Genomic DNA, 27,120 nt, shown 5'->3' with positions numbered 1-27,120 from the left:
CAGCGTTACATGCATCACTCTCTTCTCTGACATCCATCTTTCTGTGTGTGGTCAACAAGACTATGTGGATGACCTATCTCCATCTCTCTGGGAATGACAGCCCGCACATCATTAACCTCTCTATAAGACTCCACGACATAGCTGCCTCCTGTGGTGGCCATTTTCTCTCCACCTGTGTGCCGTGGCCCAACTATAAACTGGGATGAAGCAATAAAGTGATGAAGCTAGAGGACATTCAACTTCTCTGTAGCCTGGCAAACCATTCACCAACAGGTAAAAAAAAACAAGGAACAAAAAAACAAACAACACTTCAGAGTTCTACCTCATGAAATTTATATGTACTGCTTGACAGGGTTCCCGCATGTCCGGTAAAACCTGGAAAGTGAACGACCAATTTTTTCAGTCATGGGAAACACATGGGAAAAAAGTCAAATGGCCAGAAAAAGCTTGAGTTGTCCTGGAAAATGATGTTTCCTCCCTCTGCTTCTCTCTGCCTTGTGGATGAATGCAAACGGGTTAAACAAACATTTACATCTGTTTTCAGCTGCCTTCAATGGCCAACATTGAGCTGAATCACTTTTCTGCTTCATCTCTTCTTCTAGCCGGCACAGCGCCCCACGTGATGCTATCAGACACTCCAATTGCATATTCTCTTTGAACAGTTTCTGCCGCTCATTGTTTCCATCTGACTTTGTTGTTAGTTTTACCGACTTTTCAGACCCAAGTAAAGATTTATTTTCTCCAAAGAAACGCCAAAACTTTACTAGCTGGGATAGGCTCCAGCTCGCCCATGACCCTTGTGAGGATAAGCGGTTCAGATAATGGATGGATGTTTGTTGCAGCCTTCACTTTTGTCATCAGGAGGTGAAAATCATTTTGTATTGCTTTGAGATTACTCAACTGACGTATTGGCCTTCGAAAAATCTTGAGATGTTTTTGCTGTATCTTCAGGGTTGTTGCCCTTACAAACTGACCTGCCTGCCAACAATTTTGTCATATTTGTAGGCAGGGAGTATATAATACAACTCAGATTTCCTCTTGTTATTTGTCAGCAGTCACATCATCAGTAAACACCAGTTAGCGCGTACCATTCGCACATTGATGTGGGCAGGTGCAAATGATTTCAATTCCATCAGGGTTTTTTTAAAGGCAAAGATGGACAACTTTGCTGTTTTCCAAATACCTCTGAACCTCGAATGTCTTGATCTCATGTGCGTCAGTAAATGTGGAGGTTTGAACTTTGTGTCGCTGTTTGAGAGACTCAGTATAAAGACACATTTCTAAACCACAAGATGATTTCCATGCAATCACTTTGTGTGCTTCGTGTACTTTGTATGTGCGTCAGTGTTTGTCTCTGCGTGAGGCCTAAATGCCAGGTTCTCAGACTTAATGGTCCCCATTAAGAAATTATCGTCAGTGCTTTTGTGCCTTTCCACAGAAAATGCTAACTACCAATTAAGTGGCTGTATGCCGAGATGGCCCACTTGTTTGGTTGTTGGTAATTATGGGTTTTCTCAACATTCCTCCTCTCAAGTCCTTCTCATTTTGATTAGATTCAGCCAAAGCATTACAATCCACAATTCCTGTCACTCTCTCCAAAATAAGATGTCATTCTAACCACATGCCCTTTTCATCATGACTCCACCGTGAGCTAGAGCTACACTTTAAGAGATTAATGACACGCTCTTGGACACACTTTTGTTCCGAGTCAAGAGAGTATTAACCAATTAACCAACCAACCATCTCAACTGGATATCACGATTACTGAACTTAGAACAAAGAATTAGTATGGCAACAAAACATATAACGGAAAGCAAAACATATTTGTCAATAGGGAAGTGTGAAAAGCTGATTAATGTAAAAGGTATACTTTTGCTTGATAAGGTGCTAACGACATTTTCTTTAATAAATACAATGCATGGTTGAATTATAAGTCCCCCTTCCAAGCACTCTCACCCGCACACATTGATTCCATATATATATATATATATGATCAGATCATCAGCAAGCTCCGCGGAAGCCTGACATTGAACCTGTTTATTTGAATCAGGTGTGTTGCAACAGGGAAACTTGGAAAACATGCAGGACAGCGGCCCTCCAGGACCTGAGTTTGACACCCCTGCTCTAAATTGTAGTCCAGTCTCTTGGGGGGGATAGAGGAAAATAATAATTTACTAGCACTGCATCAGCCTCAAAAGATGACAGCCCACAGGGCAACTGCCCTGTATGCCAGATGGCCAGTCCAGTCCTGGGTATGGATATGATGATTCTCATCTCAGCTGCTTCACACTCTCCAGCAAACTGCTCCATTGAGAGATGGCGAACACAACCCGATAAAGCCAACAGGAACATATCGTCTTCGGAAAGCATAGATGCTTGCATACTTGGGGTATGAAACTGGTCCCCCTCAATGCCTCACCTTTGGGACCGGAATGGGAGTGTCACACTAACTAGAAACAAATGCGACTTACTTCCAGCAATGCAGGCTAAAGTCTGACACCGTTTGTAAAGGGACCGACAAGCCTGAGTCCAAGGGTCAAGTCCCCCATACTGCTGGAGCGGTCCGCACAGGAATTCCAGTACAACTGATCCCCTAGGATAACTGAGGCATGCAAAGCCTTCCACCACAATAAGGTGACAAGTCAAGGAGATACATTTATCCGTATTGACGAGTGAACATAGTAATGCAGTATGAGTATTAAAATTATAATATTACAACTAACCTGCCATGTTCTATTATTTTAAAGGCTCAGCTTAGTTGACAGGCATCACATATTTATCTAGTTTCATGTTGACAATTTATTTCTCCCCTTGCGGTTCTTATCACCATGCTTTAAACAGCAGTCTGTCAAGGTCAATGATTCAAGCAATCCATGCTCACTTTGCATGTGGATGTCTTTCATGTGGGGACAAAGTTGTTTTGAAGCCTGGGAGATGGAGACATGGGTGGAGGGTGGTTAAAGTCGATTGATTAGGAAGATTCCTTTGCTGATTAGAGCCATCACTCAGTGTCACAATTATCAGCCTCATCAGCTCGTCGGCTGCAAATTTCTTGCAACCTGGGACAGACTAACACCCACAGTGTGCATGCCTCCCCATGCTAACTCGCATCCCCCCAATTACTCAACCTGATTGCATATATGCAAATGGGAGCAAAATTAAAAGACACCTGCAAGGGGACCCCGCATTGAACAGGTTACACACGCACACACATTTACTACTTATGGTACCACATCACATACTGTACACTAACAATTTCCCCTCAAAACTTTCGTTGACTTCAACTAATGCCTCTAAACACAATGTAAAACTTGAAAGCCCTTCATTTCATTGACAGCAAGAATACGCCATATCATGTGTACTGCATGTAAAAATATGACAGAGGGATGAAGTTGATGGTGTGCCTTAACATGGATGGATGACACCTAAATTCAAATCAAAAAAAGGGGTGGTCAGATATATGCAATGTATTTTATTGACCCCACAAATGTTGTTACCCCCCCCCCCCCCCAAAAAAAAAAACAAGCTCTCAGAAGATTTTTTTTTTCGTTGTAATAGTCCGGTAACCTTAAGTCGAAGTGGGGCGAGCAAATGAAAAAAGCTGTGATGCACCAATTGGCAAAGAGCCGCAATCCACTGAGTGACATTTAAGTTTTAGCTGATGGCTCACCAATAATCAAGCACTTCTCGTCCGTTCTGCTGGCAATTATTTTCCCTTCATGTGCTTCTCACCTACTCCAGCAGTCCAAGTGCCTCTGTTTCAAAAGAATCCTTTCTCACACCACCTGCGTTTGCCTAAAAAAATGCACAGGGAAAAAAAATCTCTCTTCACTCCTGTGGATGACCCCAGTAAATCTCTCTAAGCTCTGCATCCCACTGTCAAGCCTTGAGATTGAAGGCCACCTCCAAAGGTCACATAGCAGAACTGATCTGCCAAACTCTTTATGCCAAAAGGCTGGATAAGACAAAAGTAGTTGGGTGTCCTGGAGCACAATTGTATTGTTCATGGAGCGATATGGAGGGGTGTGTGAATGAGTGAAAGAAAGGAAGGTGCAGACACGGGGTACGCAACAGTATTTGTAACGCTATGTGGAAAGGCTTATCTGCAATGCAACTAAAAGCAGTTCCCATTTTGTAGAGCAAGAAAATGTATTGAATGTACTTAATAGTTATTCCAAAGAAGCAACATAGTACCCATGTACGGGTAGATTCTCGGTGTTTGTTCATTTTATCCAATCAGTACTTAGTGCAAGTAGATACATAGTTTCCAGTGATCTATTAAAACAGCAAAGTGGGGAAAAAATCAAACCTAAGTAGTTTGAGAAAAGACTGCAGACTGTCAGGACACTTTCTGAAGTCAGAAGACGAAGTAAGAAAATATTTTTTGGGTTATCCAATAGTTAGGAACTGTTGTACACATTCCCCACTGTTTTGCTATGATTCCACATTTAAAGACACAATCAAAAACTTTCAAAGAAGCTAGACTGGTAGCTGCTGGAAGCATAAATGCTATCTTGCATTATGCATGTGGTGACATTTTACTTAGAAGGCTGCTTTCTAAAAGCAGCTCAGAAGCAGCAACAGAGACAAGAAGAGGAGCTGGAGTAGTGAAAAAGGCTGAGGACTAGAAAATGGGGGTGGTATGGGGACTTGGGTCAGATGAAATTAGCCTCAAGAATTGGGGGGATTTTCCTTCGGTGGGCATTTTGTGATCTAATTCACCTTTTATTAACGGCATAATGTTATTGACAACAACATGTACCCCCCACAACCCCCCAAAACACTATATAACTATAGCTACATTCACACTGCAGAGTGTTATCAAACTTTTCCTAAAAACAAATTCTCAGACAATTATCTGTATAGTCTCCCTTCCAAGTATTCTCACCCGCACGCATTGTTACGAAAGAAGCCGATGTGTGGCATTTCACATACAGTGATCCCTCGCTATATCACGCTTCATTTATCGCAGTTTCAGTACATCGTATTTTTTCCCCAAAGTACTGTATTCAGGAAAAAAAGGTTTTGTACAGGCGCGACGTCAACCAATGACAGCACGAGTGGTAGAGCTGGTCGAAATAATAAGGCAGGATTTAAATCATGTGTGTGTGTGTGTGTGTGTGTATGGAATGTGTATGTGTACATGCGTCTTATCCACGCACCATATATGTTAAGACAGAGTGCATGAGTGTGTGCATACCTGTATGTGTGCATGATGCCCACCCCCACCTTTATTCAGGTTACTGATTGAAGCTAATGAGGTCTGTTATTGCATCTATGCTCTCATACATCTTTGTCCAATCACATTCATTTTCTCCCATTTCAGAGCCATCTTTCTGCCGCAATTTCTCTCTGTAATGAAAGTTTCTCTACCCATCAGAGGCTGAAAATGATTCTGATATTAATAAGGGGCCCATTTTTAATAAAATTACATTCTATCAGAGATGAGATTAAATTAGCAACTGGCAAGGTTCGGAGACAGAAAGATAATGGCGCTGGATGACAGCATCTGTCAATCAACAAATGATTTCGGTCAGTTTTTCTGGCTCACTCCAATCAATCTCTTCCACACACACACGCACACACACACTCCCCCAAGCGTGTTTTGTGGACTCACAGCATGATTACATTTTTATTTTATTGCTAGAAATGATCACAATCAAATGCTGTGAGTAAAACGTGCGCAAATTAGTGTTTTACGCCCGCAATAACGAACATCCACCGTGTTGTGTATTTCATTTCAAGTCTAGCCTTCTAAATTGTTATCAAATTATGTGATTAAAGCGGAAAAACGTGACTTTCGTGAATAAACACAATAAATCGAAAGTGTAAACATTTGCACGCATATGTCTGACAGCTTGACAAGTTTCCCACGGGAGATAAGAGAACATTTATGTTACGTGTTTGTTGTTTGACACGCACGCACGCACGCACGCACGCACGCACGCACGCACGCACGCACACACACACACACACACACACACACACACACACTATTTAAATGCTGCCTTATTATTTCTACCAGCTGTAATGCAGCAAATATGAATATGTGAATGTTTGAGCAAGCAGTATAGAGCCAACAATGTGAATTCTTACAACATCCTTTTGACAAATGTATCATATCTGAAAAAAAAATTGTTGTCTCTCTACTCTGGTGGGATTTTAAGCGGTGCAGTTAATCTATGGCTGACCTGTGAGTTTGTTTCAATTAATAAGTTCAGCATTGCTGCAGACGGTTTCAAAAGACATATTATCCCCATACACTATATCTCTGTCAAACAAACATCCACACACAGAAAGCACACATCCACTTTTGCGGAATGTGTTAAAGACATTTGTCCAGCCAGAATTGTTCACAGATAATCCTGTTGTTCGAGTTGACAAATTTTCCCAAGGTGCAAAAAATCTGCCGGTTATATAGTTGATAAGAAATATTTTGTGTCATGCTTATCTTGCACTGCCTCTGTCACAGAAGGCTCTTTTTGTCTCCCCCAGTTCCCACGTGTGCTATGGTCCAGGTGTATGTCTTCACAGGAGCTCATCACAGCTCTAATGAGTGATCACCACTCATCTGTCTTCATCCACATCCAATGGAGAGCGCCTGCTATGATGTGCATATTGTGTGTTTGTTTATGTGTGCCTGTTGGAAATATTTAAAATGCACAAATAATTGCCAATAGGGCCAATTTATATTGAAATACTATCCCCAGTGGCTTGATGCCATCTTTGTGTAATTTCGAGCTGCATTCTGGGATGTGTCGTTTATAGCTGTATTCTGTAGAGTCGCTGTCATTGGAGAGCGTGTTGAATTAGAGCCAGTGACTGCAACCTCCAAGATACATTACCGCTTACCAAAAACAATTACAATAATGGTTGAGGACTCCCGATGCACGGAAACAATTCCTTTGATAAATAACGAGGACAAACTGCAGAGGGTGCAGATGAGGCATCTTGCACAAGCTTGGATTTGAAGGGGGGAAAAAAAGTGAATAATGGAAAGGCATTGAGGTTGAAACAGCAGCTGGACATGGATTGGCTCGCTATATGCGGGGGGGAAAAAATGGTGGTTGGAAGAGAACAAATCACAAATAGAAACATTTTGATAGTGTGGGAAAATCAAAAGCCTGGATAAAAAAATTTAAAAAAAAAAGCATTCTCATCAGGGAAACCGAGGATCGTTCTTCTTGACCTTTTGCTGAAGATCTATTTGTAGTAGCTGCTCACAATAAATCATAACAAGCAGAGACTATATAAGAAGGCTTTAATGAATGACTGGGAGATTGTGTATGAATGCTGACATTATGTCGAAGAATATTGTTTGCCATTAAACAATCATTTTTAAGTGCCATATGAGTAAGTACCGGGCTTGTGCCGGGAAACGTTGAGGCAAAAGGAGGATAACACAAATATGGATAAGCAGGGAGGCAAAGCAAGAAGAGATACAGTATATATTTTAAAAAAGAGTTTATTAAAAAAAAAGAAAATGCATACAAGGCAATCGGATGACTCAAAAGACTACATTCACAAAGCCCAACAAATCACTATTCGAAGTATTACACACATACACACCTCTCCATGGGATGAATTCTGGATTCGGGTCTTGGAGGTGGGTATAGGTTCTGCTGATCAAGGCCAGTCTGGTGGGCATTCAAGACGTCACACTCAAGGTTTTTCATTGATTTTGGAATTGCCCATTCTCTAATCAATTATCGAAAGTTGTTTGCAAACATTCAATGTTCTCACAAAATCCGACGTACGCCTTATAACCCGATGCACCTTATATATGGATCAATATTCTGTTTTCTTGGACGTAGTATTTGAAATGTTCTGAATGCGCTCTGTTACAGATGCAGCGGTTGTGAAAGCTCGATATAAATTAAGCTATGTTCTATGGTATTGTATTCCCCTTAGCGTAGCTCCATCTAGTGGATGCATAATGCAACCCCAGCCTCTATCGCCGCTTCTATTCTATGAGCTTTAAAATGCGGTGCGGCTTATATATGAAAAAAAAAAAGTTTTAAAATAGGCCATTCAGTGAAAGTGCGTCTTATACTTCCAGAGTCTTATAGTGTGGAAAATACAGTAAGTTTTGTTCCGGTGTGCAAGGGCAGAAAATTATTACTGTGCACAAAATTTAAAAAATGTCAGTGCATATTTGCACATCGCATATTTTTTGTTTGTTTTGTAAAATTGTATTTTTTAGAGCAGAGCGACATATGATGCTTGATTAGTGTTGTCAGTCACGAATGACCTTAAACTACTATTTAATAATCGAATTTGATGAACTATGAACTCTGTACATGTACGCATTTGTCAATATATTTCACCTCAGCTGAGAGGGTGTGCTCATCAGTAGCAGTGGCTGAGTGATGAGGACACCGACAAGAGGGTGGTTTTCATTGGCAGCTGGCTTCCATTGTGTCAAAATATGTCTTCTAGGGCTAGGTTATGAAATGATAAAGACATATGAGATTCGGTCCATAGACTTCGACAGATTGTGTTTTTCCATGTTTTGATGGGCATTGTGAATAGCGATAATGAGAGCTGCTCTATTCTGAACCCATCTTGTGTCTGGAACAGAGCCACGTCAAAGGAACTCGCAACAGGCGCAACCAGGTGTGTGGACATGTCTACTGCTGCAGAAGTTGACCGCAGAAGAAAAAGGAAGATGTGCAATTGGGGTGGATGATCTGTGATCTCTCTCGCTAGCTTTATGTCATCCGCATGTGAAGGTCTGCCTCCAATTCCTTATAAATGTACTTTGCACACCTCAACATGCCGCAGGACACATGCAAATCATTTGGCTGTACTCATGTTCATAAGAGTTCAAAACATTTTTTTTTAGTGAGCCTATTTGCACGGGTTCGTGATTATACCAAAATTTCGCCTGATCCGCTCTTGCTCCAATTTAGACTGCGCCTCACGCCAGACTTGCAATGGGTACGAAAAAGTTCATCTAGTGAGGTCAGTGAGACGGGGAAAAAAAATGAGAACCTAGCAATCACCTCTTGTACTCCTTTGAGAACCAGACCAATATGTGCACCTCTGGAAATGACAGTCAAAGTCAGAATTTCTGTTTTAGAAGTCTGGACACATCCAGACTTCACTGACAGGGTCATGTTCGTATAGAATATATTCTCATTCCCCTTACTTGATGAGTAATCTGTGTTCACCATCTGCAGTAGGTTAGGTTATTTTGAACATTTCTTGTACTGACTCAATGAAAGTTTCTTTTGAACCTGAGTTTTGCTATTGAGTCCACCATCCGGGGTAAACCATGTTGTTTGATGTTACACAAGAATGGTGCCATCCATTGCTCCATACACTATGAGTGAAGTCAAATATAAAACAAAGATATAAAATGATGGAGGCATCCACAAAACGATTAGCGATGTTATCAAGCCTTATGAAGGTAAACCGATCTTCGGATATGTCGTACTTAGCAGTTTTCTTGAATGCTGCACATTGACCGAGAGGAAACAAGGACATCAGAAAAATCTGATTGGCTGCTTCATAAGTGCTTTGAGGTGGTGCCCTGACATTGCCACATTGTCACTTTTCTAATCAGTAATCTTGACTTTCTTCTTCAGTATTTTTCAAATATTACGTGTGGTGGGAAAAGGCTAAACACTTACCATATAAATTGGAATAGAATCTGTTGACTCATCAGTTTTACAGTCAGAGCTTAAAATATGTACAGTGATAATAATAATAATAATAATGAAGATGAGCCAATAGACAAAAATGAAGAAAAACAACACAGATGGTCAGTGGTCGAACATTCATCTTTCTGGTCTGAAGTTGGAGGGGCAGGCTTCGTTTTTCTCCATGTAATCTGACTTCATCCAACTTTATTAAAAACATGTCTTGGATTAATGTAAGACACTAAATTGACTATAGGTGTGAATGTGCATGTGAGTAAATGTTTGCCTACATGTACCCTGTAATTGGGTAGACCAGTTTATCGTCCCCAAATTGAGCCAGGATAGGCTCCAGCTGACCCGTGAGCCTTGTCACATTTTAATGTAATTCATGATTGTGCCCCACAGTAGGATTTAAACTACTAACTCAAAAAAAAAAAATCTGAGTTGACCATTAGGACCTGCATCTGAACATAGCCTATGATTGATACAGCTGTACCCTAATGCTAATAAAGAGACCATCCAATAAAAGAGCCCTGTGAGTCACAGTGTAAATGTTCCCTCCCAATGAGTTTTTCATACCGATTATATAACCAAAGGATGATAAATGGTGTGGTGATCTTTGACTTGAATAAAAGTACAAGCTGTAAAATGCAGATGAAACCCCCAAAAATACAACAAGCAAGTTTGAATGTGTCCAAATTGACATTCACCAGTGGGGCTGGTGCACGCTGTGGGACAGACCTTGGCTGTGAATGGATATCTACTCCACACAAAAAAAAACAAAAACAATGACCCATGGATTTGGATACACAATGCCAGAACCAACAGAGGAACTGAAGTTCTGCCCCTGATCATCACAGGCATAAAGTGTCTCAATACCTCCAGGGGGTACATTCATTTTGCTCACCTAATTAAAACTCTTTCCTCATGCCCTCCAGGACATATGGCCAGTAAGAATGTAATGGCAACAATCAGGAGGCGAGGAACAAGGTAATATGCAAGAGGTGCATCAATGGATGTGGATGGGGGCCGGGGCATATAGGGAAATAAAACAAGATTAAAGTGGCCAGAGGAGATTGTGAAAGACTGACGACTAAATAAATGAAACATCGCATTTAGAACCATTCCATCATATTCTGAAGTCATGGTGAAAAACTTTTGTAATGCACAGGGAAGGGGGAAACGGAGTCTTGCTAATTAGACCACATTCTGATTTATACTGTCTGTAATTGCAGTGCATGTTTTGTTCTTTTTCTAATATTTAGCAGCATAATTGTCAACAACAAAAGGCACTCCATGGACCCACCTTTTAAGTAGGCAATGAAAGCTTGGCTGGATCCCTTTGTTACATCAGACATTTTTGAGTAGAGACCGAGATAACACCAAGCCAAGACCAAGACCATAAAAAAAATAAAAATAAAAAAAAAAACTTTTAAAAACCATGAATAGGTTGAAGAGTTAAAGAGCATTATGTCTTTAATTTTGATTTGGTTTCAATACATTTGACACACATATCTGTGCAGAAAACTCTTCTTAAATCAACATGCAAAAATCTCAGATTTTAATAATGAATCCTTTTTTTTTGTTTGTTTGAGTTTTGATGATGATGTTGATGATGATGATGAATGGTTTATATCATTGCCTCGCAGTAAGGATGTTTAGGGTGTACCATACATATCACAGGCAATTCTGTCCCTGTACTGGTGCTTCTGCTTCAATCACAGTCTCCACAAACATGCTTGCTATCTTAATACAACTGTCCCACATTTGTACCGTTTTGTAAGCTGGAATAGGATCCAGCAACTTGAAGTGCTTCACAGAACAAGCACAATAGATAACAAAATAGATAACAAATGGGTGTTTAATTGTTTTTTGGATCAATACCTGCATTTCAATTCATTGCTGCAACTTGCTTTTCACTTTTCTCTACTCCAAAGAGGTTTTAAGTGTGTTGTTTTGTCTTTTTTGCTTGTGATAGCAGCACCTCAAGGTACGTGACACAGAAATGGTAAGTGATGGGATTTGACTGGCTGTCTGAACAGGTTGCTATGGTGAGGGTAGTGATTAAAGATATTTAAGCTACAGGCAAGGGGGAAATAAACATAGTGGTGGTGGAAGAAAACCTGCATGGAAGAGCTAAAAAGAATGAGCAAAATGTGATTTGTTGTATGGAAGGCAGGACTGTATCCTATCGAGCTTTTCATTATTTTCTTTGTTATTGAATGTTATTGTGTTCGGAAAATAACCTTCTTCTCGAAGCGCAGATGAGGGTCTTTATTAAACTGTAAATGACAGACCATTTGTTCATTACCACCATCCTCTACATCTGAATCAAAATGGCTGAGTGTACTTTGCACAGGGTATAGGCATGTGTTTCAGAGGACAGGAATCAACAATAATAATTGCCACATTGTTGCTTTTCTAATCAATGAATTCAACTTTGTTCTTCAGTATTTCTCCAATACAGTAATCCCTTGTTTATCGCGGGGGTTACGTTCCAAAAACAACCAGTGATAGGTGAAATCCGTGAAGTAGTGAGCTTTATTTTTTACAGTTATTATACAATACTGAACTATGTATACAATGAAATCAAAGACCAAAACCTGTTTTCAGGCCCAAGCACAAAAAAAAAAGAAAAAAAAAGCGTTTTCAACAAATAACGAGAATAGTTTTTGGAAATACTGTACACTAAAATAATATTTTTAATAGTCAGTGCGAGGTTGGACTGTTCACGTCAGTCAGTGCCTTAGCCAATCAGGATGCAGAACGCAATTCACTGTTTAAAAGCATTAAAAAAACTGCACAAAAAAAATAATCCGTGAAACAACGAAGCCGCGCAAAGTGAACCGCGTCAGAGCGAGGGATAACTGTACTTAGTGTTGAGTGTGAGAAGGATTAACACTTACCATATTAGTCTGAATAGAATCCGTTAAGGGTTGACACATCTATCATACATTAAGTGTTTAAAATGCGTATTATACTACTACTACTACTAAAAATAATCATTAGAATTATTATTATGATTATTATTGTGGTCTGTGGTGCCGGTTTTGGTTATGAAATATAGTTAAAAACAGATATGTCCAGATGAAAGAGATAAAGCCAGTCCAAAATGTTCGTTCATTACCTATCTGTAAATATGAACACATATAATATACTAGATGGATGTTAAAAATAAATTAACAGAAAGAGCCTGCAGTCTTCACAGTTGACATATTTAGCATGTACAGTACAATCAAACATTTTAACTGTGTGTAATCCAATATCCATTGCCTTTTGTCTGTCACTGGTGACATTAATCGTGCCTGAGATGTGATGAGCGTAAGACTGAAATCGAAGGTACAGTATAGCCAAATGATAAATTAGGTGAAGTGTTATTTTGATCCTATTTGTTCAATCCGCACCTTTGATCAGGTATGTGGTGGACCTGGTGAAAAGGAACCACGCAGCATTTGAGTGGGTTTATGAGTGAGAGAGAGAGAGAGAGAGAGAGAGAGAGAGAGAGAGAGAGAGAGAGAGAGAGAGTTTAAGGGACAGAGCGAGGTAGATGAGAGGTACCATGAACTGCTGAGTGCAGGAGCTGTTGATTGTGTGTGAGAGCTTTGAGAAAGGGTGCCGAGAGCATCTATCTGTATCATTGACTCTAAAAGCCCGGGGAGATGGATAGGATGGGTGGAAGGACAAGTAGAAGTCAATAAAGAGATGCTTTGAATATAGGGGAGGGTGGATGAGGGGATGAGGGGGAGTTGGGGGGGTGAGAGCAACTCCATGTAAAGATGACTTTGCATCACATCAGCAAGGCATTGAGGAGAGACAGGACACCGTAAAAGTTGTCACTGTAAAAATTACTACAGTATGTTACTGGCTGCAATGATCCAGTAAATTAGCCTATGGTTATTTTCTACAGTATGTTCCTGCATCTCTAATTGACATTATTTCCAGTTACTGTGATTATTGTACTTTTGATTTGTGATGACAATATTTTACTGGATCATGGTGCCAAGAAAATACTATGATGTATGATGATTCAGTAAAATACTGTAACTTTAATTTTACTTTTATTATAACAATGGCATTTTTACAGTATGTTGATGGTGTTCTATTATTACTTTTAATTCTGAATTTTAAAAAAATCCCCAAATTGCATTTTTTTTTCTGTTTTCCCACTCTAATTTGCACGTTTTGATTTAATCAAACGGTTTCAACTTCAAACTGTTCAGCTACCAGTTATTTTTCAAAATTTCATAATGAAAGCCAAAGGTTTTGAAAATTGATATTTTTATAAATACTAAGATGCATGATGCATGTGTCTACTGTACCTTGTAGGTGACTTAATACAAGCTTTGTAATTCTGAGCTGAGCATGCATAGCCTGTACAGCTGTCCCTGGTTTAGCTTTTCTATAAAACATTCACTGTTAACAAAACAAAAAATTATAGGCAGAGCAAAAACATAGTTTAGCCAGTAGTTTACACAGACATGATCCATCTGCTCTCATACACTGTAGAGTCAGCTGCCCAAAATAGACCCAGAGGTCGGAGGTCTGGGAGTAAATCCTGAAATTTTTCTGCACTAAATGGCGCTTGATGCAATGTTTGGCATCACTGGCAGAAGACTTTTACTGGACATCTTGTTCTGTTGCTAATCTCGCCAACAGCAACCAGCCAGGGAGAAAAACAAACTGTGACCCACAGTCCATCCAGACTGGACTGGGAATAGGAAACTAAGGCACACACACACGCACACGCATGCACACACACACACACACACACACACACACACACACACACACACACACACACACACACACACACACACATTGCAAAACAGGTCAGATGCTTCCTAACCAATAAGTGGACATTGATTACGTTTTTTTTTGTTGTTTTTTTTAACCTCAAAAGTAAGGTTACACATTTTACAAACTGCCTGTTTCCTAGTTATGAGACTAAATCCTCATGTTGCAACTGGTATGGGATACTGGGGTGTTAATGGATATTAAATCTATATTTAAGAACATAAAAGAGTGGAAATCCAATTTGTGTCGTGGCTCTCCACCCGATCCCCTCTTTCATTCCGACATTTGGCTAGCTGGAGGAGTAATCGGCTTTGTGTAATAAAATGATGATGACTTTATCTGACGTTTGTAAAAGGAGGAGCCCCAGATTTCATAGGTCTGCACTATCAGACTCTATCCAGTGAATTAATCCTCAGGCAGAGTGAGAGCAAGTGAAAATGTTGTTCATGGGCGTAAACACAGGGGTTATGCTGAGGTGAATGGCAGAAATGTGTTTGCAGAGGGTTGCTTGTTTGGTTTGTGTGTGGTCTCTGCTCTCCTCTGTCTGCTAACATGTTATTGTCCTGTGGTGCGCGATCCTTTGACACTGCCCCCATAACCTGCGAAGAAGAGGATGATTGCATATCAAGAAGTCAACTTCATCTCAATCTTGAGCCGAGAAGTGGGATCCCCTCTTTCATACCCGTTATACAAGCAGGAAGAGATATACGTCAGACAAGTGAGGCCAGTGAAACGTTGCCCACTTGCTCTGAGAGTTATTCCAACAATTGTGCTTCCAGATGAAACCCAGCGGATTCAAGCTAATGATCTGAAGAATGCGCATCACAGTCCTCCGCTCTGTCGTCCACCAAATAAATCAAGCCGCGCATGACATGACTTCACTTTTACTCTGATTCTGTCGTTTTCTATATTGCATGGAATGCTATATGCTTTCTCTGGTAGGCATGCATTCACATGTGCCAGAGTCAATTATCGTGGCTGTGAAGTAAGTGGGCCCTCAGGGTTTAAGGTCTGCCATGTCAGAAGGATCTGTTTGAAGATTTGCCCACTCCACTTCTCCACGCCTTGTGAAGATGAACTCAGTATTCCCCTCACAAGTCGGCAGCTTGGGGGACTTTTATCGAGAGAACCTTCAAGACTTAAAGGAAATTTTAGAATACCCCCTTTCCATCCACATATATGGAAACTCCAAATGTGATGTGAGACTGCAGGTTAAAATTGCATAAGCTCATTCGTTATAGAATTCCCCTGAAGCAGAGTTTTACCATTAAAAAACATGAAATAGATGTATGGCATATTTTTCCATGGCTATTCCATGCATGTTTTATAAAAAATATGGAATTTGGAGTTGCATAAAAATCAAACCTGCTGTGTAAAGGGAATTGCAAACTATGCTCTTGTGCATGCTGCTGCTGGTGTTTGATGAACATGAAGCTGTCAGGTTCGGGAACGAACAAAATGTTTCTTATCAAAAACGCAAAACCGACAAAGTCCAAACAGAAAACACTGATCACAAATATCCAAGAGAAAAAATAAAGAGGAATCAACAAATGGCCCTTGCAAACTCGCAAGGTAATAGTAACACCGAGAATCCGCACAAAATGAAGAGAGTCCAATTTGCACGAAAAACAAGACCAAGATCAAAATGCCGAAATAATACCAATCCTTACTGAAGTGTGTATTCTGCCCATGTTTTACAACTATCCCATGTTAGCATGACAACACACACATCCTCATGCCTGCAAGTAGGCCTTTGCACCCTTGAATCATCAATCATTTGATTTAATCATCAATCACTTGATGATATCAGTACTTCCTTAGTCGAGACCTTGTGGAGACACACAGGCCTACGGAAAGCACCAGTTGATACAAGCTGATTGGTTTAGTAGAAACAGAGTCCGATACCACGTCATGAGTTTCTGTACCGCCCCTCTGACGATATAAATGTGTTGTGAATCTCTTACACCTTCGCACTCGTGATCTGCAGCCATTGTCTGTAGACCGCGGGTGCCCAGAATATTCTGCAAATAAAACCTTCGAAGGTACTGTTCATTGGCTCCAGCCTGTATTTGAATAACCAACATCCTCATCGTCCGAGAACACGCGGAGAAAGAGTAAGGCCGACTCTCTCCCCCAACATTACAAATGAAGAACTAAGAGGACAAACGTGACTATGAACGAGATCGAGAGATCTAGAAAACAACATTTGAGCATGAACAGCAAGCAAGGTCAATAAACCTCAATTACAAGGTGTGATGATGATAGGGGGGCGGGTTCGCCAGCTGGAGGGAAACGTCCTTCACTCCAGCTGGAGCTGAAACAAAAACAAACACAGACAGGCATGACAGAAATGATTACACCTTAAAATATTCTTGTTGTATGTGTCTTTGTCTGCTAGATCTAATTACATTTTTTTTTTTCAAATCAGGACGCAGAGCCTATATTTTTCCCAAACTGTATGAAAGCGATGACTTGCTTAATAGTGTGGAACAACCGCTTTAACTAATTTCCCTCCAATTGGGTTCAACTGGAGGAGACTTGAGATTCAAGGAGTATTAGTTTCAGTTTGCTGTGGATTAGCTGTCGGCCTGCATGTCATGTGAGTGTGCTTTTTTGGTTTTGCCCTCCATGTACTTCATTTTACCTGACTCCATCTCGTCGCTAGTTCGTGGTGCTTAGTCACTGTGTTCCAGCATTTCTTATTCCACGTCACTGACCCCAAGTGAGCCCTGATCCTGATTTGATTATTGACCGTGTCTTTTGGTAAAGGGGAAATTAGCTTTTCTGCCTGAGGTACTGAAAGTGTTTTACACAATTTCCTCATTCACCTATTGATGGTGCAGCATCAGGAGCAATTGGGGTTCACATTTCTACATGGTCACAATGGCTGGGGGGTCAACCCCACAACATCTGGGTTTGGAGATGACCACTCTACCACAGATCCATGCCGCTATGCCTCATGTTTTTGGATACTGTTGCCTTTGCTGACATGACTGACGGGTTTCAGCAAATCCAACTTTGGAAAATATCATTCTGCACACATGGGGCAAGTGATATTATGAAAGGGCAGTCTGAAGTACTGAAACAGGAATTCAGTAATCTGCTTAACACAGTTGGCTAACTCAAAGTTTTTATCAGTGGGTCGCTAACCACCGGTCAGAGAAGGAGTTGAAAGATTCAGCAGCCTGTTTGCACTGAACGCATGACTTTCAACTCCTTGTGATGTTCAATTAGTGCATTTCATTGACAATTTGAATTTTTACTGGGACCGCTGCCATCTTTTTAAGGTTGATGGATTTCACCTAAACAAGTCAGGAATAAAGATGTCTGATGACTCTCACTAAGAGGTGAGATTCTTGGTCATCCCTAAGAGATTCATAGTCGAGGCTGCTGCTCCTCCATATTGAGAGGAGCCAGAAGAGGTGGCTCGGGCATTTGATTAAGATGGCTCCATTGTGAGGTCTTCCGGTCATGTCCCACCGGCAGGAGCCTCAGGGATGAGCTAGGACAAACTGGAGAGACTCTGTCTCCCAGCTGGCCTGGTAACCTGTAGGGATGCCTCCAGAAGAGTTGGAAGAAGTGGCTGGGCAGAGGGAAGTCTGGGCTTCCCTGTTGACGCTGCTGCCTCCACGACCCAATCCCGGATAACCAATGGATGAAATTTCATCTGTTTGTTACTCTTGTGATATCTGTTCACAGAAACCGTACTTACAAAAACCAACACCCCGGGCTTGTTACGGGAGTTTGAATTAAGTATCTTATATTCTGCCTAATGAGACTCAAAATAACTGCAGACAAGCAACCCCACTGGAATGCATTTCCACTTTATTATCATTCTTGCTCTTGTGTTCTTAATCTCAGTACACCGGGATGGAGCCTCTAACTCACATTGAAGTACTTCTTTCCACAGATTCTTCAGTGATGTCAAAAGCAGTGATTTATGAATGCTTGGAATACATGTAATTTTGTTCTTCCTCAGATTCAGAGGGTTCTCATATCAATTTAACAATGTTGGAGGGACATCTGCACAATCTAATGAGATCTAATAAAGTGCTGAAAAGAAAGTTTGTCTTTGACAAAGATTAAGTGCAGGCTGACAGCTTTTTCCCAAGATACAAGGAGTGTTGAGGTATACCCAATGTGGAACACCGGTTTTTGCCCGTCAATGTAGATTTTCTGTGACATTATGGATATCGGAGGAGAATCCTTGGAAGAATACCTGCCCATCATAAAAAAACAATAGAGTCAATGAAAGTATGAAATTTAACATCAAGATAAACTGCTGAGCAGTCAGTGTGAGTGTGCCCTGTCTGTGATGAGTCTACGTTTGTGGGGCCCACTTACCATCTGGTCCATTTTCGGATCGAGTCACAGGGAAAACATGCAAACTCCACTCAAGACGGCCGGGGCCCGGAATCAAACCCATGACCTGTGTGTGTGAGTGTGTGTGTGTGTGTGTGTGTGTGTGTGTGTGTGTGTGTGTGTGTGTGTGTGTGTGTGTGTGTGTGTGCAGACATAGAAAGCAAGCCACCGTAAATACAGGCGGTAGTGGACGAAATGGACGTCCATGGACAAGTGGTTAACACTGTCGCCTGTCACTGTGGGGGACACTGGTTCCAAGACCACCAAGCCAAGCCGCCAACATACCGGCCTTGAGCAAGACAGCGGTACTGTGAACTGCTCCCCGGGCACTTAAGTAATCTATTGCACCAGTGTGTGACACTAACAGTATGTGTTCACTGTGTGCTACCGTGATGGGTCAGATTTTGTGTACAGTATGTGCGTGATACAAATAATGATGATTAAAAAAAAAAAAAAAAACATAAGTAAAATAGAATGCTTCAGAAAATGTTTACGTTTAGTACTTAATCCAGTAAGTTATTTTTAGCATTCTGGCTTAGAGTATTTTAAGAGTTGCTATGGCTTGCTGATCTGCTTTCCCACTCAGATGAGCACAGTTAGAAAGCCAGGGTAGAGGATAAAGAATAAAAGGTCAGGTCTGGAAGTGTGATTGGACAAGTCCCTTCCCATGGTGTGGCTGATCCAGATTGGCCACAGGGAGATTGCCAAGACTGCTCGGCCATGGAAAAAGGGCACTGATCTGGACTGAAGGCTGCTGGTAAAATCTTATCATAGCCTCGTTTCCTCAGTCAGATTCATAGCCTTCAAGCATGCCTAAGGACATGCATACGCATACACACACACACACACACACACACACACACACAGAACTTTAGCACAGGGCACAGTCTCTTCACTCAAGTCTCATAAGCCTTGTCACCATGGAAACTGCAATCTCATTAGAAAGTCGCTGTGATGGTCATTGCCTTGAACGCTTTGTTTCTTCTTTTTTTTCCCCATAGTCTCTTTTTTACTTAGTTTGCTGTTATCAAGCCTAAATATATTATTATACGTAGAACGCTGTAGAGCTGACCTTTTCTGAATTCAACCTGGGAAGATCAACTTTTGAGCTGTCAACCCATAGCAATTCACTTCCAGAACAATCTGTCTCAATTTCCATATTTTTAAACTTTTGTGAAGAACATTACCCCAAGAGCCTGCTACCACAGTATATTTTGAAGGAGGATTTTTTTTTTTTTTTAATCAGCAAACCGTTCAATTCCAAATTATAATCATTACGCCATTCATCTGTGATCCAGAACGCTTTAGCTTCACTAGTGTCATGGGGTTGCTAAAGACTATCCCAGCCGTCTTTCCTTCCACACTCCAAAAACATGCGCGGTAGGTTAATTGATCTCACTAAATTGTCCCTAGGTGTGATTGCGAGTATGAATGATTGTTTGTCTATGTGTGCCCTGCGTTTGGCTGGCAACAAGTTCTGGGTTTACCCCGCCTACTTCCGAAAGATACCTGGGATAGGCTCCAGCACGACCGTGTTTTTTTGAGGTGGTGGGGCGCAGCGCACGATATGCCCCGGTGATGCCGCTCAAGCTTTTTTCCTTAAAGTTAAGTCTAATAATTTATGATTCCACAAAGGAGATATTCATCAGAAAACTGTGATTAGACTCTCAGGGCACCGAGAACGTTTTGAAAAGAAAATGTTTGACTTGACTCCTGGTTTAACGCATTTCTTTCTCCTTACATGACTTTGACTTTTATACTTTTATAATTTTACTTGAGAAAAGACCTGGACTGAATACTTCAACCTTTTCTAAAGTCATTTTAAATGCCAATCTCTCTACTTCTACTTGAGTAATGAAAGTGAATATTTTCAACACGTCTGTTTGGTAGGTGCTGATATTTTGATTCGCAAGCGAGCTCAGCAGTGAACTCTTTCTTGTTTCTGCATGTTGTCTTTGAATTCATTGTAATGTATGAGAATATCAAGAATAGGTTATCATATAACCACCGCGTTTCTTGTTTTTCATTACATTTTTTTTTGTTGTTTTACAAAGAAGGAAAATAATGTCTAATTGGTGAGAGGCATATATATATCTGTTTCAAGTGGATATGTCCCCAGTGATTAACTGAAAGTGAGTGCAGGCCCTTATGTGAGGCGATATAGTATTTGCAATGCTTACAAATTGAAAAATACAAGGGCATCTATCCGGATTGTCTTGTCTTTACAGTCTTATTTCATATTCCTCGTGCTAAAGGTTACTGTGTACAATTTATTATCGTTGGAGTCACGTGCAAAAAAACAAGATTTTCTATTTAAGATAATTGTGACAACTGTTGTGTCTGACTTTTATTTTTAATGTGACTGATTCTTTAAAGAGCGTAAAACAGATCAGGCTGAGTTGATGTGAAGTATTGTGCGACTGAAACACCAAAGGATTTGTTTACAGTGAAAATAGATTAGACACACTTCCATTCATTGTGTGATCCAATTTTAGATGTTGCCCTTTAAATTATTTTCTTTGTCAAACAAAATAGTCGGAAACAGACAAGGGAAAAAAACACATGTATGCCAAGCAACTACCTTCTAACTTGTCACTGGTATCATCTGACATTGTTGGTCCAATCCAACATCCCCTTTAGTGTATATATGTAATTCCATAAACGTTACTTCTTAGTTTTTGCTCTCATATCTATTCATGCATTAAGGCAAAGGGGACAGTGAGTCATATTTTGTGAGTGAAGAGTTTCCTGAAAATTATAATTGGAAAACACATCTTGATGGATTATAAACCTTCGCATCGGAGACATTTTTAGTACGACATATCACAAAAGGCCTTTGACACTGCTGCTTTCTTTTTTTTTTTTCACTTTCCCTCTCTTGCTTCTCTTCTCTCATTCTTTCTCTGGCTTTTCTTTTCATTTCCCGAGCCTTGCCTTTCAATTGTAAAAGGTTACAGGAGCATATCCAGACTGGGCAGGAGCTTTTATTACGGTAATATGTATATGCATTTGTAACATGCCAATTCTGATCTCCTGGTTTGCAGATAGCGGTGTAAGATACTATTGTAAATGCATATGTATGTATAAGTTCAAGTGTTTTGCTAAATATACACGGGTATGATAGTTGCACAACACGACAGCCGTGTTTATGTGTGTTTGTACGTGCATAGCATCTCTGTGCATAGCCCTGCACTGTCCCAGGCAACCTGAAACAACAGTTATGCATCAGAGACCACAAGCAGCGTTTCACCACTGATCGCTAGCAGGACCTCTGTCTTCAAGGTTAAACAGGACTTTGGGAGCAGGGGGAGTAAAGGCGCGCAGCTCTGGTTCTGAAAAATAAGTGTGGAGTCTGGCAGTCAACGCTATCGAGGATCTAATATCCTCACCAGTGGAAGGAGAAGGAGCCTAATCCTCCATACATAATAGATAACCAAATCCTCTAAAACACAGAGATGCAGGCGTCCGACACCCAAGAGGCCCTCACAGTGCTAACTGATCAGTCATAACCCCGCTCCCCCCATCCCCACGACTCTCCATCTTCATTAATACTCGCTTAGATCAGAGCTCCCTCACATCAACACCACTGACACCTCATGGAAAGCTAGCCTTTGTCAGGAGGACAGGTATGGCTGCGAGGCAAATGCACAGATAATGTCTTGTCAGAGATGAAATTACCCTTTCATTCAAAGCTCTTTGAATTTGTCTGTCATACTGATCTGAAAACAATCTGAAAGCAGGGAATCGATCTAAGAGAATGATGTTTGCTACTCAGTGGAATGCTTGTATCGCAGATAGGATAAGCACAAACAGAATACAACATTTCCATGTGCCTGCTCAAAATAAAGTGGGTCGATCTCCTTCCAGTACTTCAAACCTTTGGTGTCAAAAGAACTCATTTGATGGACTAGGATACGCAGTTATATAAACTAAACCAACAAGGCATTTGAGGTATGTCCTTTTTGAAAATGTTGACATTTTTTTTTACTTTTTTTGTCATCATTACAGCATGTGGATGGAAAATACACAGATGAAGAGCTCCTGCATGACACTTCTCGGGCAGTCAAATCAGTTTTTCAGATGAGTTTTACTTGTGGAGCAAGTGAGAGTGACCACCTCAGGAGAGCCAGAGATCCAACGTGTCACCAGGTTACGGCGGAGGGGCAACGGCCCGCAACTAGAAAGCCAGTGGCCCACGCTAGCTGGAAAAGAGGAAGGACGGTGTCGCCTGAGAAGGAAGGTTGAAGAGGGGAGACCGAAGGGAGGTGCCTGGGGGGCAGGGCATCTCCCCCACCATCTGCAGCCAGCCCACAAGAGAGAGCCAGGCCCTCGGAGTCATGCAATGAGACTTGATTAACCATCTCACGCAACTTATTGCGATGGTCACCTGCCCTCGACTAGCAACCATCATCTGTGTACATGTTGCCCTCAGTGTGATGCTGCACATTGAAATTGAAGAAGCTGGTGGGGAAAAAGGTGGAACGGCCAAAGGATAGTGCTCAAACTTGGGAAACGACGAATCTTTCAGCAGTTACAATGCCGGAGCCCAGACTTGAATCTGATTGAACCGTTCTGGAGACGTATGAAAACAGCTGAGCACCAACATTCCCCATTTAACCTGATGGAGTTTTAGAGGTACTGCAGAGAGGAACAGCGAAACTGGCCAAGAGAGATATGCCAAACAGGTGGCATCATATCCCAAAAACTTGAGGTTGCATCAATAAAGTGTTGCAAAAAGGCTGTGTATACTTACTGTATGTGTAATGTATTAGTTTTTAAAAATATATAGCTCTCTTATTAATATTAGTATTCTTTTGATTGCGTTTTCAAATAACTTTAAACTTTTTGTGTTTTCATTTTGGAATGAAAAAAAAAAGAATTTGTATTGGAGTAAAGCTGTACCATTGGAAAAGAAAGTGAATACATGGAAATATTCGGGCTTTGTTCATTTCAATTCATGTTTGTGGGAAGAAAAAAACAAAACATGCCCTTATTCACACACACTTCCTTATTTGTTCCAAGTTCGGAGCAGTTTCTTTTTCTGTCAGGACCATATTCCACAGGGGCATGATGAAGTCATGAAATACTCCCTCTCCTGGGATTTTTTGCCACTATCCTTAACATCAATAGCTGGGAAGAACTACACTTAGTGCACAATGTCACCAACAATACTTCTTGGCATAGAATTAGTCACATAGGAATTGAGCATTGCTGCTGTTGTTCCAATTAGCAAGTCCCTGCATGACTTGCTTTCCTCTCTTCAGCCCTTTTCTTCGCCCTTTTTACATTACCCCATCTTTTCTCATTATCTCTATTTCCTCCTATCGCAATTCTTTCTTATTTCTCCATGTTGATTTTTTTTGTTCTTTAGTTTTAGCCATATTACACCCTTTGGAGCACAAATCATTTTACACAAGAATAACGTAGCAGGTAAATGTCCTCCAGTAGTTGTGAAAAAGCAGCTGACAGGATATCCTTCTCCTCGTATGCTCTTCGCATTGCTTCTCACAACATCAATTTTTCTACTGGTCATGGCAGGGTTCCCTGGGTAGCCATGTACCCGGTGGGATGCCAGTGTGTTCTGTCAATGTTCTGCCATTAATCTGACTGACTAATTCTGCGGACAAACTCTGCCATCATGTGTAATTCCTCTCCACAAGGAGAAACGACGTGGAGCGCATAGGCCAGCATGGAGACTGATGAGCCACATTGGCATAATTAAGGCCAGAGCATCTCCTGGGACAGTCATATATGTCCTCTATGTATCACTCTGTCCATTAAGCTCAACGTGAAATACCTGTGCCTTACCTCCCTGTCATTGATGCCTTTTTTTTTTTTTAATTACTGTGAATGAATTGAATACTGTAATTGCAAAACTCGCTAGAAGTGGATTTCTATAAGTTTTACTCCTTAAATTCCAGTTTGTTACTCTTGAAATTCCAGTTTGTTTGCACAATGCGTCGGTTGCTCAAACCACCTAAAAATGTTTTAATTTTTTTTTTTGTAGCTATTCAAAATGTTTCTAAATGCGAAACCTTTCCCTCCTTTATATTTCCAAAAGGAAAAAAAAAGTTTCCTGGGTTTCAATTGGCCCCAAAAGCCACAATAGAGCCAAAAGCTGTAATTTGATGTGGACAATATCATCCAGATATATTCATAGAGCTGACGTTGGAAATGACAAAACCAGACAAACGTTTTGGCTCTTGAGAAGTTTCATTACGTTTGCTTTAACGGTTCAGAAAAAGGAAGCCAGGTTGGCACTAATAGCCAGTATAGAAGTCAGATTATGCACATTAACACATGAAATAATGAAACTTATACCTGGTTAAAAAAAAGAATCAAAAAGCATTCACCATAACATTGGTGTGAATGCTTGTTCCTATTCCAACAAATGAGCATGTTGGATGGCCTGTTAAAAAAAAAGATTGTTCATCCATCTGTTTTCTTATGTGCTTGTCTACATTGTGACAGCCTGACCTCACGTGGAGGGGCAAGACACACCAAGGCTGACTATCGTGTTGCATCACATTAGACTCAAACTGTACATATTGCTCCACGTGAGAGGAAATAACTGTCCATGACAATAAGTACTGTCACGGTAGCATACAATGTTTTCATCCTAAAAGGAGAATTAGGGTTATCTTGAGATTTGCATTTGTCAAGTCATTGTCACACTATATTCATTCACCAATGATTTGATCTTAGATTCTTCAAGAGTCTTGGAAATGTGACATTGTTTTTTTTTTTTTGTTTTGTTTTGTTTTTTGTGTCATAAACCAGCCTTGCAGACACGTCTTGGTTTTTATAGTGCACTGATTGACTGAAGCTAACAATTTCGCAACACTGACAATCAATGTTTGTGTCTCAGCGTGTGCATGCTAATACGGGGCACAATGTACACCACATGAGATAAGATATGGCATGTTGATGGGAAGCTAGCATTCACCACAGAAGGTACCCAGGCCATAGTGTCATCCATATTGAATATGGCCTTTGTTAGCAATGAGAGCTTTGCCGGGAACAGCATTGTGACTGCTTTGATAGCGGAGTGGTTGTCTTCCAATGATCTTGCAGTGAAACAAAATACCAAACAGCCAGATAAACTACAAAAATGCCAACACACAGACGCATATATTTCCGACGCGCTTTGAAAATGATGGATGGAAAACAGGACTCGACAGGAGTCAAAGTAAAAAATTGACAGTCATGCCTTCGACCCAAACCCATGGCTTAAGCCAGCTGTAGCTATTACCCGCTTCAACATGACTGACCTCCTCCCCCTGCAGTTGATTGGTTTCATCTCAGTATCTGCAGTCCTGCACTTTTTTTTCCTTCTCAGTCCAAATATTGGGTTGTTCTGTCAACCCACATGCTTCTGTACTTTTGACACGGAACACTACGCAGACTTGGACAGAAATACACCTGGATATGTAAACATTACATAAAATACATACTGTACCTCCTCAGTCCTCTGCAACTGTGATGACACCCGGTAATTGTGCCAATGAGTAAAAAGTGCCATTAGCTTGAGTTCTTCCGTCTTTGATAGGGAAGCAGAATGTAGTCATAGCAGTTGCAACATGTTCCAAGCCTGCTCCACAATCTCAAGGGAGCTGCTTTTCTTGAAGAGCCCCCATTCAGTCCAGCTTTGAGTAAGTACACATATATATATATATATATACACACACACACACACACACACACACACACACACACACACACACACACACACATTTTTCGATCCGCTTTATCCTCACAAGTCCGTGCCCACACTTACACCTAGGGACAATTTAGAGTGTTCAATCAGCCTGCCATGCATGTTTTTGGAATGTGGGAGGAAACCGTAGTACCCAGAGAAAAACCACGCAGGCACAGGGAGACCATGCAAACTCCACACAGGAAGGCCGGAGCTGGGATTGAACCCACGACATCTGCACTGTGAGGTCGACGCGCAAACCACTCATTCACCATGTGTGTATATATATATATATATATAGATAGATAGATAGATAGATATACAGTGGCGGGCCGTGCATTTCAAACTTAGGCCTTCAGTGACGTCACATATTATGAACACAATACTGTATAGGCTCATCAAGCAGCACTTAATTTCAGGAGCATTTAAAACCATCAAGTATGCATTCACAATTAAGAGCAGGAAACTACATTTACAGATAGTCAAAAATAAAAAGATGATTTAAAAATACGAAATAAAATGCCACTCACTTTAAGCTGTGTGATCTTAAACAAGTCTGTCCAATAAATTGCGCAATGTCGCAGTTTCATATAAGACACCAACCAAACAATAACAAAACAAACT

The 27,120-nt window shown here is 40.8% G+C and overlaps 1 long non-coding RNA gene across 2 annotated transcripts in view; it reads left to right on the top strand.

Annotated features, from left to right (window-relative positions):
• Window positions 1-23,702, top strand: part of LOC109524204 (uncharacterized) — a 29,035-nt gene extending 5,333 nt beyond the window's left edge. Inside the window, exons 2-3 of one of the 2 annotated variants that reach the window (XR_002169922.1) lie at window positions 2,512-2,634; window positions 22,809-23,702. This is a non-coding gene — a long non-coding RNA (uncharacterized LOC109524204). Of the gene's footprint in view, window positions 1-2,511; window positions 2,635-6,472; window positions 7,479-22,808 lie in introns of those variants that run through there. The other variant, XR_002169923.1, reaches the window with a different exon arrangement.
• Window positions 23,703-27,120: the final 3,418 nt, after the last annotated feature.

The sequence above is a fragment of the Hippocampus comes genome, unplaced genomic scaffold (assembly GCF_001891065.2).
Source record: "Hippocampus comes isolate QL1 unplaced genomic scaffold, H_comes_QL1_v1.1 scaffold156, whole genome shotgun sequence".
NCBI lineage: Eukaryota > Metazoa > Chordata > Actinopteri > Syngnathiformes > Syngnathidae > Hippocampus > Hippocampus comes.
This window is presented reverse-complemented; position numbering and strand designations above follow the sequence as displayed.